The 13,166-nt window shown below is 38.8% G+C and overlaps 1 long non-coding RNA gene across 1 annotated transcript; it reads right to left on the bottom strand.

The window, feature by feature from the left end:
• Positions 1 to 3,088: 3,088 nt before the first annotated feature.
• LOC141366014 (uncharacterized) lies at positions 3,089 to 5,536 on the bottom strand. The gene is made up of 3 exons (XR_012370934.1): positions 5,373 to 5,536; positions 3,506 to 3,717; positions 3,089 to 3,403 (listed from the first exon to the last, which is right to left on the bottom strand). It is a non-coding gene; the product is annotated as an uncharacterized lncRNA (long non-coding RNA).
• Positions 5,537 to 13,166: the final 7,630 nt, after the last annotated feature.

The following is a 13,166-nucleotide window of genomic DNA, read 5'->3' as shown; positions in this document are numbered from 1 at the left end:
TGTTACATACTACAATATTTTAGCCAAAGCCAATTCTCAGTCCCTAGTGGGCCTTTACAAAATTTAAACAATACATAATTAAAATTAACATTATAATACAGGATCTATTGGTTCTATGTATTGGTTTTAATGGAATATGGCCCAAAACACACTACAGTGTAGTGGTTTTAATGGCAAAAGCTAATGGTTCCTATTGGTATTTTAATGGAAACCAGTAGAATTTTCTGTAATGGTTTTATTGTTTTTTTTTCAGCAAGGCCACTAGAGCAGATTATTTATGATAACAAGCAAAATAAATAACATTACCTTAGTTCAAGTGTGCTCAGCATTGTGACTTGAGGCAACTTGAGGCACTTGACTCACTATTATCCCCTAGCATTACTCGCACAAATGTATAAAAGTAGATGGCTACCAGTAATAAAAAACTATTTAATGCAACATGAGTTCTGTGGTATAGTATAGAAATCATATAATGGGCCATGGTTTGATCTTCCTTCAGGGCAATGATCCAAAACAAACATCAAAACTAACACAAAAATGAGTCACTGAGCACAAAATAAAACTTCAGTCCCCTGACCTGAACCCTAAAGAAAATGAGTGGGATGAACTGAAGAGAAGAAGCACCAACATGGAGCTTGAATCTGAAAGATCTGGAGAGATTCTGCATGAAGGAATTGTCTCTGATCTCTTGTCAGGTGTTCTCCAAACTCATCAGGCATTATAGGTGAAGACTGGAGAACAGCATTTATAGAATGTAAACATCAAGGTATGTAACGTGTTTAACTAAACAGATAAGGACCAAACAGTGAATAGACTTGTCATGAGGTACAGTATACTGTACAGTAATGTTCCTACAAAGAGTTTGCAGTTTTTCCAGGCGAACCTGTCTAAGTACATACTGGTGCGAAATGGCACCCTTTACGTGTAAATCACCCATACTCACACGCAAACTCTTGAAAAGGACTGCCTACAGATTGAAAGCAGGGCCGTAAGCACGTGGTGTAAAAATAAATATTGCTAAACTAGGCTGTCAGCTTTGATTGCATCACAGTAAGCAGGCTGCCATTGATCAAACCCCTGCCGGCGAGCAGGGGCTGTCCACTGCCTTACCTACCTACCTCTCAGCAGACATCTGCTCGGACCACCTGGGAGTTGTGTTTATGAAAGCCTGCAGCAGACACACAACTATCAACTCGTTTTTCCCCGAACCAGCCATTGAACGATGACTCAGATGTCATAATTCACTCCTGTTTTTCACTAATCTAAATTTGTTGTGACAGAGGGACCGTCCCGTAAAGCCACTGAGAAAGGGGGGCTCTGCGTGACAGTCCCTCTGACTGGAACTGTGATAATCAAAGACAAAGGAAAAAATGAGGCAGCGAGTGACTAGGTCAAGCAGGTTCAGACCTGCCACAGACAACACAAACAGCAGTGTACATTCGGTAAAACTGCAATACAATAGCGGCAAGGTTCCGCATTCGATGAAATATTCGTAAGTCTGATTGACGTTAGAAAACATGCTCAGCGCTCCCTGTGAGTGACTCTTGTTTTCATAAACCAACTCGCTTGAGCACACGCGCACACGCCCTCATCGAAGCACAATCCATTGAACCGCTTCTACGTATGTGGCCGTTTCGTGCAAAGCCCGTGTTTCCACGCGCTCACCTGAAGGGAGTTCCTGACGCTGTTTGCACGCAGACCTCTTTGTTGCTGTGGCTGCATTTTTTTCCTTGTACTTTTCCCTCCCCTCGGTTTTTGAAAATAACCCAAACAGGTTCTGCGTGTAGTAACTGTGATATTATCTAAGCCACCTTCACCTGCAGGGGATCCCAGTTGAGTCTGCACGAAAGACGCCTGGGGCCAAACAAGAGGTGCAGCATGGAGACAAGACCGGCCCTGCTAACACCTCTCAACTCCCAGCCTTTCTCTGTGAATACCTTCACTTACACGATTTATCCAGGAAAGTGTTGTGGTCAGGTTCGAGACCTCTGTGATTGATTGTGATTGACACCCTATCAAATATAGTGACACAGAACAGTCGTTTTTCAAGCTCTAAGTGTTGAGCTGGCATGTGAAGGGTGTAAATGTTTATGTTGATGACTTTGGTTTTTTCACATTAAAATAGATGAGCTATGCCAGGAATATTTGAGATAAGTTCAAGCTTTTAATTTAAATAAAATTATTGTGTGTACAATGAAAAAAATTTGTTCATATTTTGTGAGGTAATATTCAATAAAAAAAAAATAATACAAAAATTGCATTAAAAGGGATCTGTAGCAGTTTATTCAAAAAAAAAAAAATTTTGGGGGGGGGGGGGGTTGTCAGGGAATTTCTTTTTAAATTATCCTCATACTTTGACCCAACAACACAAGGGAAGTTTCCCTGTAGGAAAATATCCTATGTGGCCTTCTTTATTCTTCTTTCTATGTGTTTCTTATAATTTTACTACATTTTACAGACTACTACGCAACCGAACCATTTTAAAGAACATCTTATGGTTTGAGATAAAAACTTTTTGTCAACAACAAATACAGTAAATAACAAGTACATTACAAGACATCTGTCAAATATTTACAAGCAATAGCATAGAAAGGATGGCAGAATCTACCTTTCTCATGTTCTGTGAGACATTCCCACTGCCACAACCCCTGTGGAAAAGTGAAATAAAGAGGTGAATCATGACATTCAAGACATCATAGAATGTCGTGTTTAGTGAAAATCGAGTCGTTGTTTTGCCTCTGAACTAAAAAAAAGTAAAGTAGCCAAAAGGAAAACGTGTCTCACACTGGGGTTTCCTGTTGACAAGAAATAATTTGATAGTGTTACCCTATTACTATTACTATTTAGATAAAATATTACTTCAGGATTTAATGTTTGTTCCTTGTTTGTGGAACTAACTCCAAGTTATCAGTGACTGATGTGCTTGAAAGTACCAGAGATTTTCAGTGAGACTGCTCATTCACGACCAGACAGAGAACAAGCATTCTGCTTTGCATTTGCTTCCCCTAACTGTGCATTTGAATATAATTGACATTGCATAAGTAGCCACGGTGTGAGTAACAGATAAGATTGCAGGGGGATCATTACATTCCGATTTTGCCATAATGGTTGACATTGTGATGCTTCAACATCCACACAACTGTATGCAAAGAAGCACGCACCTATCAACGTTCAACTATCCGATTCAACAGGTCAGCGGGTATGGCTGTCTACAGAACACAATGGCTCCCCAGAATAGAAAAAAACCCAGAAAGAACCAGTTACCGTACACAAAGTAACAGTCGCACATCACATCAGATAAAGCACTTTACTTTGGCAATTGCAGTTTGGTGTTATTCAAATCGCCCGACCGAGCAGCCATTTTCTCTCCTTCGTGTCTCAGCTGCAAATGAACCTTTCAACCCTGTGCAAAATAAACGGAGATGCTGTAAATAACCTGAATGGCTTTGTGTGGAACAGGCTGCTGCCTGCAAAGGTTTCTATTTTGGTTGTGTTGTCTTCTCACCTCAGGGCTCTGGTAAACAATCTGTCAGAGCAGGTGGAAGCAAAAATGCGCCAGTACCATCAATTAAAATTGCGAGAAACTAAGTTCACATACAGGTGAGGAGAGGCACTGTGTTCCCTCTTTTATTTCTGTGCCAGCTATAATTGTTGTCTTTGAAGGTCTCCCTTTGAAGAAGAGGGCTTGACTGTTGGGCTTGATTGAAAAAGTGATCTCTAGAGAAAACAGAAATTGTTACTAAATGATGGCACAGAATACATAGCATACTTAATGCCCTAGCAACTGCACTAACAGAGCGCCCTAGCAACTAGCAACATGCTAAAAACACACACAACACCTTCCCTTACGAAAATTTACCATGGTTTTATTGTAGTAAAAGTGTAGTAACCATGTTTTTTTTTGTTTGAACTATGGGCCTGACCTTTACATGTGTGAACAGCACTCACATTTTCATCAGGCAATGCAAACTATAGTCTAACAGTACATGTGACTTGGAAATGTTGTATTTTTCTCGCTGGGTGCAAGGGAATTGACACGGTGGCTATGTTTACATGCAAAAAAAATTGTCAATCCAACTGAATTTAATATTATTGAAGGTTACGACGATACAGTTTACATGCAGCCTTAACATTGCAATCTGATAAAAATTTTCTTTTATATGTACATTCTATAGAATCTGAACCGAACGTCTGCGCCAGGGCTGCCAGATTCGCGTATCAGAACCATCCAAATGGACATTCAAAACTAGCCCAAAAGCATCCCAATGACTGTCCACATAAACGAAATGATTTTATCTTTAACCCGCAGAAAAAAAACAGTTTAAACAGTATAGCTCAAATCTAAACTAAAAAAAGCAGAGGACTTGGCAACGCCACGCTGCGGACAGCATCTCTCATCGAGTTCACGATTTATCTCTGGATTAGAGTCAAAGCGGAGCTGTAGAAAGTTGTTCTTAAGAAGTTTTCAGATATAGGTAATGAAAACACACTTTTCAAAAGTCACAATGCTATTTTATTGCTTAAAGTAGCCTAATGTTTTAAAAGTATACATAAACACGGCGTGACCCCTGTAACCTTACCTTAATAATGCGTGATGCCACTGCCTTGCTATTGCGTGTTTCTTTGACGAGAATCATGTGATATAAGAGTTTAATATAAGACGTGAACTTGAGGCACAAATTTTCTGCACATGTGCACAATGTATTTTTGCATTCGATTGAGAAAATACTACGATTCACGCGTTTTTCTCCTGCGGATCGGATCACAGATCGGAGTACACCACCCCCTTCAATACGATCCAAATTTGCATCCGATCGTCTTCAATCGTATTGATTAAGGTGTTTACATGAAGGCTTTTCAATACGATTGAGCCATCAATTCGATTACAAATGGATTATTAGGTTGCATGTAAACGTACCTAATGTAATGTGGGGTAGTGTGGCTACATTGTCATTTCAAGTGTGAATATAAGTTGGATTCTAAAGACATCATGCATGAAAGCATGGGTGATTGTTATTTAGTAGAGCTGTACTATTGTTTTGAAATTCATCCAAGCAGTAAAACAGACTAGATTACCATATTAGATCTAATTCTGGTATTGCAAACACAACCTGCCCCACACTCCCTGTAATTGATGCTGAGTCAGAGGTCTTCTAAGCCAATGATACTAATAATACAGTGTGACTTCTTTGAGGATTAGAAAAGGTCAGTGAATTGCCACAGAACAGTCCGCACCTTTTTTGAGTTTCTCTGTGTGCCGATGCCTCACATTTATTATTGCATTCCAGCATCTATGGCTATTTTCATGGTGCACCTGGAGTAAACCTACACTGACACATGGAGAACATGCAAACTCCACCCAGAAAGAATACCTGAACTAGCCGGGGCTCGAAACGTGGATCTTCTTGATGTTAGGCAAAAGTGCTACCCATTGAGCCACTATGCCACCACAGTGCTGTTTACATTAAAGGAGAAACCCAAGCCCATCCAGAGTATCATAGAGATTTCTTTTAAGGCAGTGGTGTCCAAATTCAGTCCTGCAGGGCCAGGGACCTGCAGAGTTTAGTTGAAACTTCCCTCATCACACCTGCCTGTTTCTAGTTTGCCTTGTAAGACCTTGATTAGCTGGATCAGGTGTGTTTGATTAGGGAGCAAAACTCTGCCATCCAAGAGCAGGGGCCCGTTCTTCGTACGTCGCTAACTCAGTTAGCTGGATTTGATTGTTGACGATTTGGCATGATCTTGGATTATTTGGTTCTTCGAAGCTCATCCTAGACTTGCTGTCATAGCAACAGGTCCGTAAGCTCAAACCTGCTCGGCAGCAGGCTTATTTCATGTAAACAAGATTAGTTTGTACCTTTTTAAGCGGATGTTATACGGAAAGTCTGACGCAGTCGCGTATTCTCTGCGTAAGATGCATGATTAATATAAAGAGCTTTTCAAATTCAACAAGTAATAAAAAAAGGATAGATTAATTAAATCTTTTAGTGATGTTATTTAAAAAATATATAATATAACAAATATTCTTTTTCTGTACTTGTGCAACTGATTTTTGTGTAACAAGTGTTTTGATTATTATTCTGAAACGAATGCGAAGACAAACATGCTGATCACATTCATTTTAAATTTGTTTGAATTTTCATTAATAAAAACAGCAATCAATCATACCCAGCACTAATAGATGTTATGTACAATAAAGACTATTACTCAGTGTGAAATCATTTTCATTTGAATAAACTAATCTCCTATTTTAATTTTGTCTTTAGATTGTCAAGTAGCTTACAATGTCATGCATGAAAGGGTTTTCGTTTAGGAATTTCTATCTCTTCTATCTTTAAATCGTTGTCTACAAATATGTTACCCTGTCCCTTTCCTGACAAAAATGACCAAAATAACCAAATACGTTTTTTGCACATATTTTCACATATATTTATTTTTTCTTTACTACACTTTTCTGTGCAGACTCAGCAGATGCAGGACTTTCAGTTAACGTGGAATACTGCTAATATAGTCAGAAATCAGTTAAGAATAATGCAATTGAAGTAAACTTATTTAACCACTTGCATATAGGCATATAGTTTCTCTATAAAGGACTGTCATCGGAGAGGATTTCTTTACTGTCCTGTGCATTGCTCAGAAACAGTCTCACTTTATAATCTTTTGATGTAGAATAACATTTACATTCCCTTAATGCACATCATACTTCAGTTAACACATTCTTGAGAACTGCTGAAAGTGTTGGTGTATTATCTACAACTGCACAAAAGAGAGGAAAACACAATCTTATAATAAACTAGAATTCGAATTTTATTTATCAGGAATTAAATTGTTGCATTGGCTGTGGGTTTAAGAAAGAGCAACTGCTCCAGAGATGATCTGCACAATCAATCGGTTTAGAGACATCACTCCTGCCAGCACATCACATGAAGATGGAGGACCACCACCTTATTCTGCTTTTTAAGTTGCTGTTACAAACAGACAAAATAGCATTTAACTGTTTTTAAAAGAGACTTAAAGTACTTTAAGAGCATCAAATTATAATTACAATCATTAATTTCAATCTTTGACAAGCATAGTAAAGATATCAAGATTATATTTTTACAGAAAATTTTACATTATTTTTGGTGATTTATGTACAAAAGTAGCTTTAACTGGGTTTTTAAATTCAGTGTCATAAAAAGTTCACCACCTTTCATCAATAGCTCTCAGACTGCAGGGGTTAAAAATGGGCGTGTTCTTGGCCATTGTAACAACTGGCCAATCACAGCGTTGCTGATCAGTGTTTCTACTAGTACTATCGATATGTATTGCCTTTTCTTGCAGTGCACGAACGCGCAGTGATCTCAGATAATTCAATTCTGCCGTACTAATCATCAACAGCAGTGGTGTTCAAAAAACCAAATAAGCGAGATCATAATTAGTGAGATCTAAACATCTCAGATGTCTCATTTGATCTCGGATGTATTAAGCGACGTACGAAGAACGGGCCACAGGATTGGACACCCCTGGATTAAGGCAACCACTCCATGCAAATACATGCAACACAACGCCCTGGCAATATGGCTGCAAGTTTATCAGGAACAATTAAACCTTGTGGCTAGGGTTGGCATTGTTTAAAATTTATTGATTTCAAATTTGATTCCGCTTATGGATTCCGATTCTAACGACTCTCAGTTTCGATTTCAAAGGAGTGAAACGCAACAAAATTCAACACTTTATAGAAAAAAATTCTGAACAAAAAAATGTTGTTACATAAAAACTTTTTAACAAACATGGCTAGGCTAGCTCAAAATGATTTTTAAAAAATGTTCCCTCATAGCGTAACACAGTGCTTCTCAATTATTTTCTGTCACGCCCCCCCTAGGAAGAAGTAAACATTTCACGCTCCGCAACTCTCCACAGCGACTGTAAATAGTATAATTTGTCTATAAAATGACACATCTGCAAAACATTGTATCCTTATTAACATTAAAGAAAACATAAAAATAGAAATATCGATCAACTTACAACAAAGAATAACTTTATTAACATTGTTTTTAGTCTGTAACAAAAAAGACTTAAAATGCATCAATTTGCCTGAAAAAAAACAAACCTTATTTAAAGTATACTATTTTTTGACCATTTGATACTGAAAAATTTAATTAAATATAATCAATAAATAATAATAAAAACTCAAGTGGCTTATCAGCTTGATTGGGGTGTAATGTCTTTAAGTGACAGTGCAAAAAAAATCACTTCCTGAAAAAGTATTTTCCCCGGGGTCTCGCGAGCCCCCCCCTGGTGTCGCTTCGAGCCCCCCCTGGGGGTCCCGCTCCACTATTTGAAAAGCACTGGCGTAACACCTACCTAAATGATGGCGACTCAACAACAGAAAATGCATGCAGCCCTTTCACTATAAATGTTGTGTGAGCCTTCCTTTCAAAGTGAGGAAGAAGGGGGTGCCTGTGCCTGGCTACTGTTGGCGGTGATTAATAAAGAGCACTCGGCAGAGTTGATACTCAGGATGTGCAACACATCAAACTGGGTGAATAAGTTTAATTTGATACAATGAACCAACCACACATACTTTGGCATATTGCTGGTGACACCCATCTTGCAATATAATAGTTTTTCACTATAACTACACTTAGCTTTGTCTTTTTCTGATTTTGCAAAATGCAGGCACACTTTAGAGCACCTTTCAACGTGGTCCATTGTGCCAACTGACTTTTAGTATTCGAGCGGAAGGTCCTATGCACTGTGCAGATGGCATGAAAATTATGTCCGGAATTGTTAGGTGGAATTGAAATTGTAATTTTATAACAAGGATCTGGTTTCTTTCTTATGGATCCGATTCCAGAATTTAAATAAAAATTTGATTCCCAACCCTAACCTAGAATGAAGTAATCACCCATAAGCAATGCTTTAAGTGGGCCGGAACACCCCGGTACTCAGTACCGCCACTTCCAAAAATAGCTCTTGAGCATACCACCACCTCTCTGTGCGCCCAGAATGTGCTTTTAGTGTACCGAAACGCTCATTTGCACATCTGTTTAAAAATCAGAGGTTTCATTTAATCCTTTGGCTGCGCTGCCACTTTTCAGAGCGCCCTTAATGTAAACTTCCTAATTCGTCCCACCCAGAGCAGAGACTACATTACCCATACACCCTTGCGTTTACAAATTAAAAGCGCATGCGTCTGTCAGTCAGTCAGGGTCAACGTGCTCTGGACTGGAGAGGTGTGTGTTTGTGTGTGAAACGCGCAACCATAGCTGCTCGGTTAAAATGAAAATACAATGAACACTTAATATGCCCTCCTTGTTTTAGACTCTGAGTAGTAAAAGAACAAGGTCAGAGGACTCGCTGGCTGACATCCCACCAAGCCAGAATGATATCACTGCAGGTCAGACGCAAGCCTTATTCAATACCCTTTTTTAGGTACGTCGCGGCTGTCAGTTTGGTTCCCCTCGACGCAACTTCAGATTTCCTCAGGCGATGTGCAGAAAACATTCTTGAAATTGTAATATACATTTAGTTTAATTGCTAAACTACAAGTGAATGAAATTTCAATGAATTTGAACGACGTGCACAGTAGTTTTACACCCGCAAAATTGAAAACAATGGGACAAAATAAATGACTTTCTAGTTTCAAATGGCCAGTATTTTGTTATTCTTGAACCCATAGACATGGTGTCATTTTAAAGTTTTTTTCAAGCTCTTTCTATCTGAACAACTAGTTTTAGCATTTAACCATGCTGAACATTTTACTCACATATCTACCTTTTGCACATTTTATTTATGTTCAAACGCTCTACAGTAGCTCTTTCTAATGGTATTTTTTCAAAATCCTTTTGCACATTTTATTTATGTTCAGTAGATATTTCTAGCTCAAGCCAATCCACAAACTTATAAAAGGATTTATTATTTTTTACAAGGTCGTCTGTTGACTGCTGAATATAAACCCCTTCAATATAGCAAAAAAAAAATATAGAGAGAGAGTACCGGCACCTCTTTTGGGCCACTTAAAGCACTGCCCATAAGGGTTAAGATCTGTAGTCCATAATTTTTGTATGCATTTTATCATATTTGTTATCCTACAAATTTGTCATGCACACAAATCTTGCACACTGTATCTGATGCGCAAAACAGTAACCTTCTTAGCACTGCGAATGGATGCAACAAGCCTTTGTTTAGCTGACTTGAGCAAGTCAGCTTTCTTCCACCCTGCCGGGGGTTGCTCTGCTCCCGCTGTCCACTGCTCTAGGTGTGCAATGTGTGCTCCCTACACTGGGATGAGTTAAATGACAATCACATCATACTTTCTATATGTCTTTATATTCCGTCTCTTTGTATTCCTCACTTTGTTGGTTATACTTTGTGCTGCGAGACAATGTGTATCAACTTGTTATACACTATTCTTAATTTTGGTTCGCTTTTAAGGTGGCTGTGATGCCAAACACCTCTCAAAATACTTGCTGCGGATGCAAAAATCCAGAACCTGATTCGAATATTTTTATGACGGACGAAAGTTTCGGAGGCAGTGTGTAAACGTGATTGAGACAACATGAGATCTTATGTACAAAGAACAATAGACTTTATTTTGATAGTCCACTGCAAACATTCTACTAGCTATTAGTAACCTTGCAACTACATGTCAGATAAATGTAATTAGAATATTTAATAAACTGTCAGGGAAGGGGTTGAGGTTAGGAGAATAAGTTGACATATAGTTTCAGAGTTACAGCCTCTAAAACTGTAATGACTGGTAGTTGACAAGAAGTTGCAAAGTGTGGGGGCGGCAGTCGCTCAGTGGTTCATGTAGGTTGTCTACAAACCGGAAGGTTGGTGGTTCAATCCCCTGCTCCACCAGACCAAGTTTCAAGGTGTCCTTGAGCAAGACATCTAACCCCAGCTGCTCCCGATGAGCTGGATGGTGCCTTGCATGTCTGACACTGTCTGAATGTATGAATGAGTGAGTGAGTGAGTGGCAACTTGTTAAGCACTTTGGATGGCCATAGGTCTGTTAAAAGCGCTATATAAATGCAGTCCATTTACCATTACTTACAGTTAGTAAAATGTCTGAAATAAACTGTTACCCCAATAAGATTTTTGCCAGGTCATGTTCAATACAGTGTACTTGCCCAGTTGATATTTTAGACTGTACTGGCTAGACGGGTGCTCAACAGATCAACTCCAAAGCGTATTGCATACCAGCTTGCAAATGTCAGTCAAGTAGTAAACTATTAGCAGCTTTGTTAAAAGCTATCATTAGACAATCAGCTGGACGAAAGTTGTTGGTTTAAAGCTCTCCTGTTTCAGTAAATCACACTCGTCTCTGCAGGCTTTTAACTTGTTATGGCTTGTTCCACATATCTCATAGATGTGCTTGAAATCTAATGTTGACAGAAATAAAACCGTAGAATCCTCTGACCTCAGGGACTTCGAGTGGGTTTGTATGGTGACCTGGCTGTACATTTAAACGCCTTACGTTTCCTCTTTTTGAAATGGAAGAGTTGCATTCTACAGGGCACAATACGCGAGTGGGATTAACTCTGTGTTCCCTGTGGATAATCTGTCACTAAACACAGCGAAAAGATCATGAACAGACATTCAACATCCGTACTAAACATGTAGACCTTTATTCATTAATCTCATATTAATCATTGTATTATTTCAACAATTTAATGTATGTAAAATGTTTCATTTTAGGAGGGTAGAAATCAATACAACATGTTTCATCTGAGTAAAAGACTCCATTGATCTTACATGTGTTTTGAATTAATGTACTATAAGTGTATGACAATTCAATCAATTTTAGGAGAAACATCTGACTTTTACACCAACTTTTCCCAACTGGCATTTTTTTCATTGTTTTTGTCATACTGTATTTTCTCTTTTCCTAAATTTATAGGTTTTATATGCTACTCAATCATTGCTTTCTCTGTGGAAAACAGCAGGCGTGTGGGTCTGCTGTGAGAGTTTAGACAGTCTCGACTCGACTGGGGGAGGGGACGCGAGGATTGCACATCTCGTGCAAACCTCATGCGTGAGTAAGTTGTTTGGCTCTTTTTTCAAGTTTAGACAGAAGAAAAGGATAGCAGGAGGGAAAGGGAGGGGGGAGGTTAGTGTGGATACTGCCAGGGGAGTGGCACAGCACGCTCAGTCGATACTGTGGCAGGCTAGATTACAAACATGATTTGGGTCGCATAAAAGGTAAGAAAAAAGTGTAGATCTCACACGCTGAATGATGGTGATGTTGTATTGGTTCCAGCGATAACGGATTAGCCCTTTGCTCAGAAAAGGGATCAATCATTCCCATCTGTTCTCTAGTCACATTTGTTGGTGGTATGGCACAGGCAGAGAGCATGGCGTGTGAACGGCTGGGTAATGGGGGAGATGTTGGCAAACTTTCTTTGACAGATATATTTTTGTTGTTTCTCCCAGCTGCACCTTGCAGTTAGCATGCTACGCCATAATGCCAATTTACGCTATAAAATATACAGCTTTCTCCAAAGCAACTTATTGTGTGCAATTCTCTACAGAGTAAGCTACAGGAACACTGTAGCTTATACTTTTTCATGTCATTTTGTTTAACTTAAAGCTGCAATCTGTAACTTTTAAAGTTATTGAGCAAGTACATAAACAATCAGCCTGCAAAACTATCTCCTCGCCTTACCACAATTCACAACAGGAAGCAAATTATAATAAATAATAAGTTGAGCTGTCAGGTCAGATTTTGCAGTAAATGTCCAATGTTTTTCAATACACATAACTATAAGTATATTAGCTACCAGAGATAGCGATACAGAAGCAAAAGTAATGGATTTCAGCTTCAATTAACCAAATTGATCGACTATGCTACATTTTCAATAAAAGAACCAGATCAGAGGTGCGTTTCATTGTTAGTTCACCGTAGTTTGATGGAGAAACTATCTAGTTAATCCGTAGTTCAAACCCCTTTGTTCAACAATGTTAAAGCTCACATAACAAACGCTGTTTCTGCTTATCTCATGTTAATCTTGTGTGCCTATAGAGTAGTATTACATCTGTCATATATCCAGAGAGTCTTTAGTTTAATTAGATTTATAAAAGACAGATCAGCTTTACCAATACTTTCCGAATAAACCCAACCCCCTTGAGGCTGGCGGACCCTTACGAAAATTACGTTTTTTTTTTGGTGTATTGAT

Source organism: Misgurnus anguillicaudatus, chromosome 2 (assembly GCF_027580225.2).
Source record: "Misgurnus anguillicaudatus chromosome 2, ASM2758022v2, whole genome shotgun sequence".
Lineage (NCBI taxonomy): Eukaryota > Metazoa > Chordata > Actinopteri > Cypriniformes > Cobitidae > Misgurnus > Misgurnus anguillicaudatus.
Note: the sequence above shows the minus strand (reverse complement) of the source record. Positions and strands in the feature narration are given on the sequence as shown.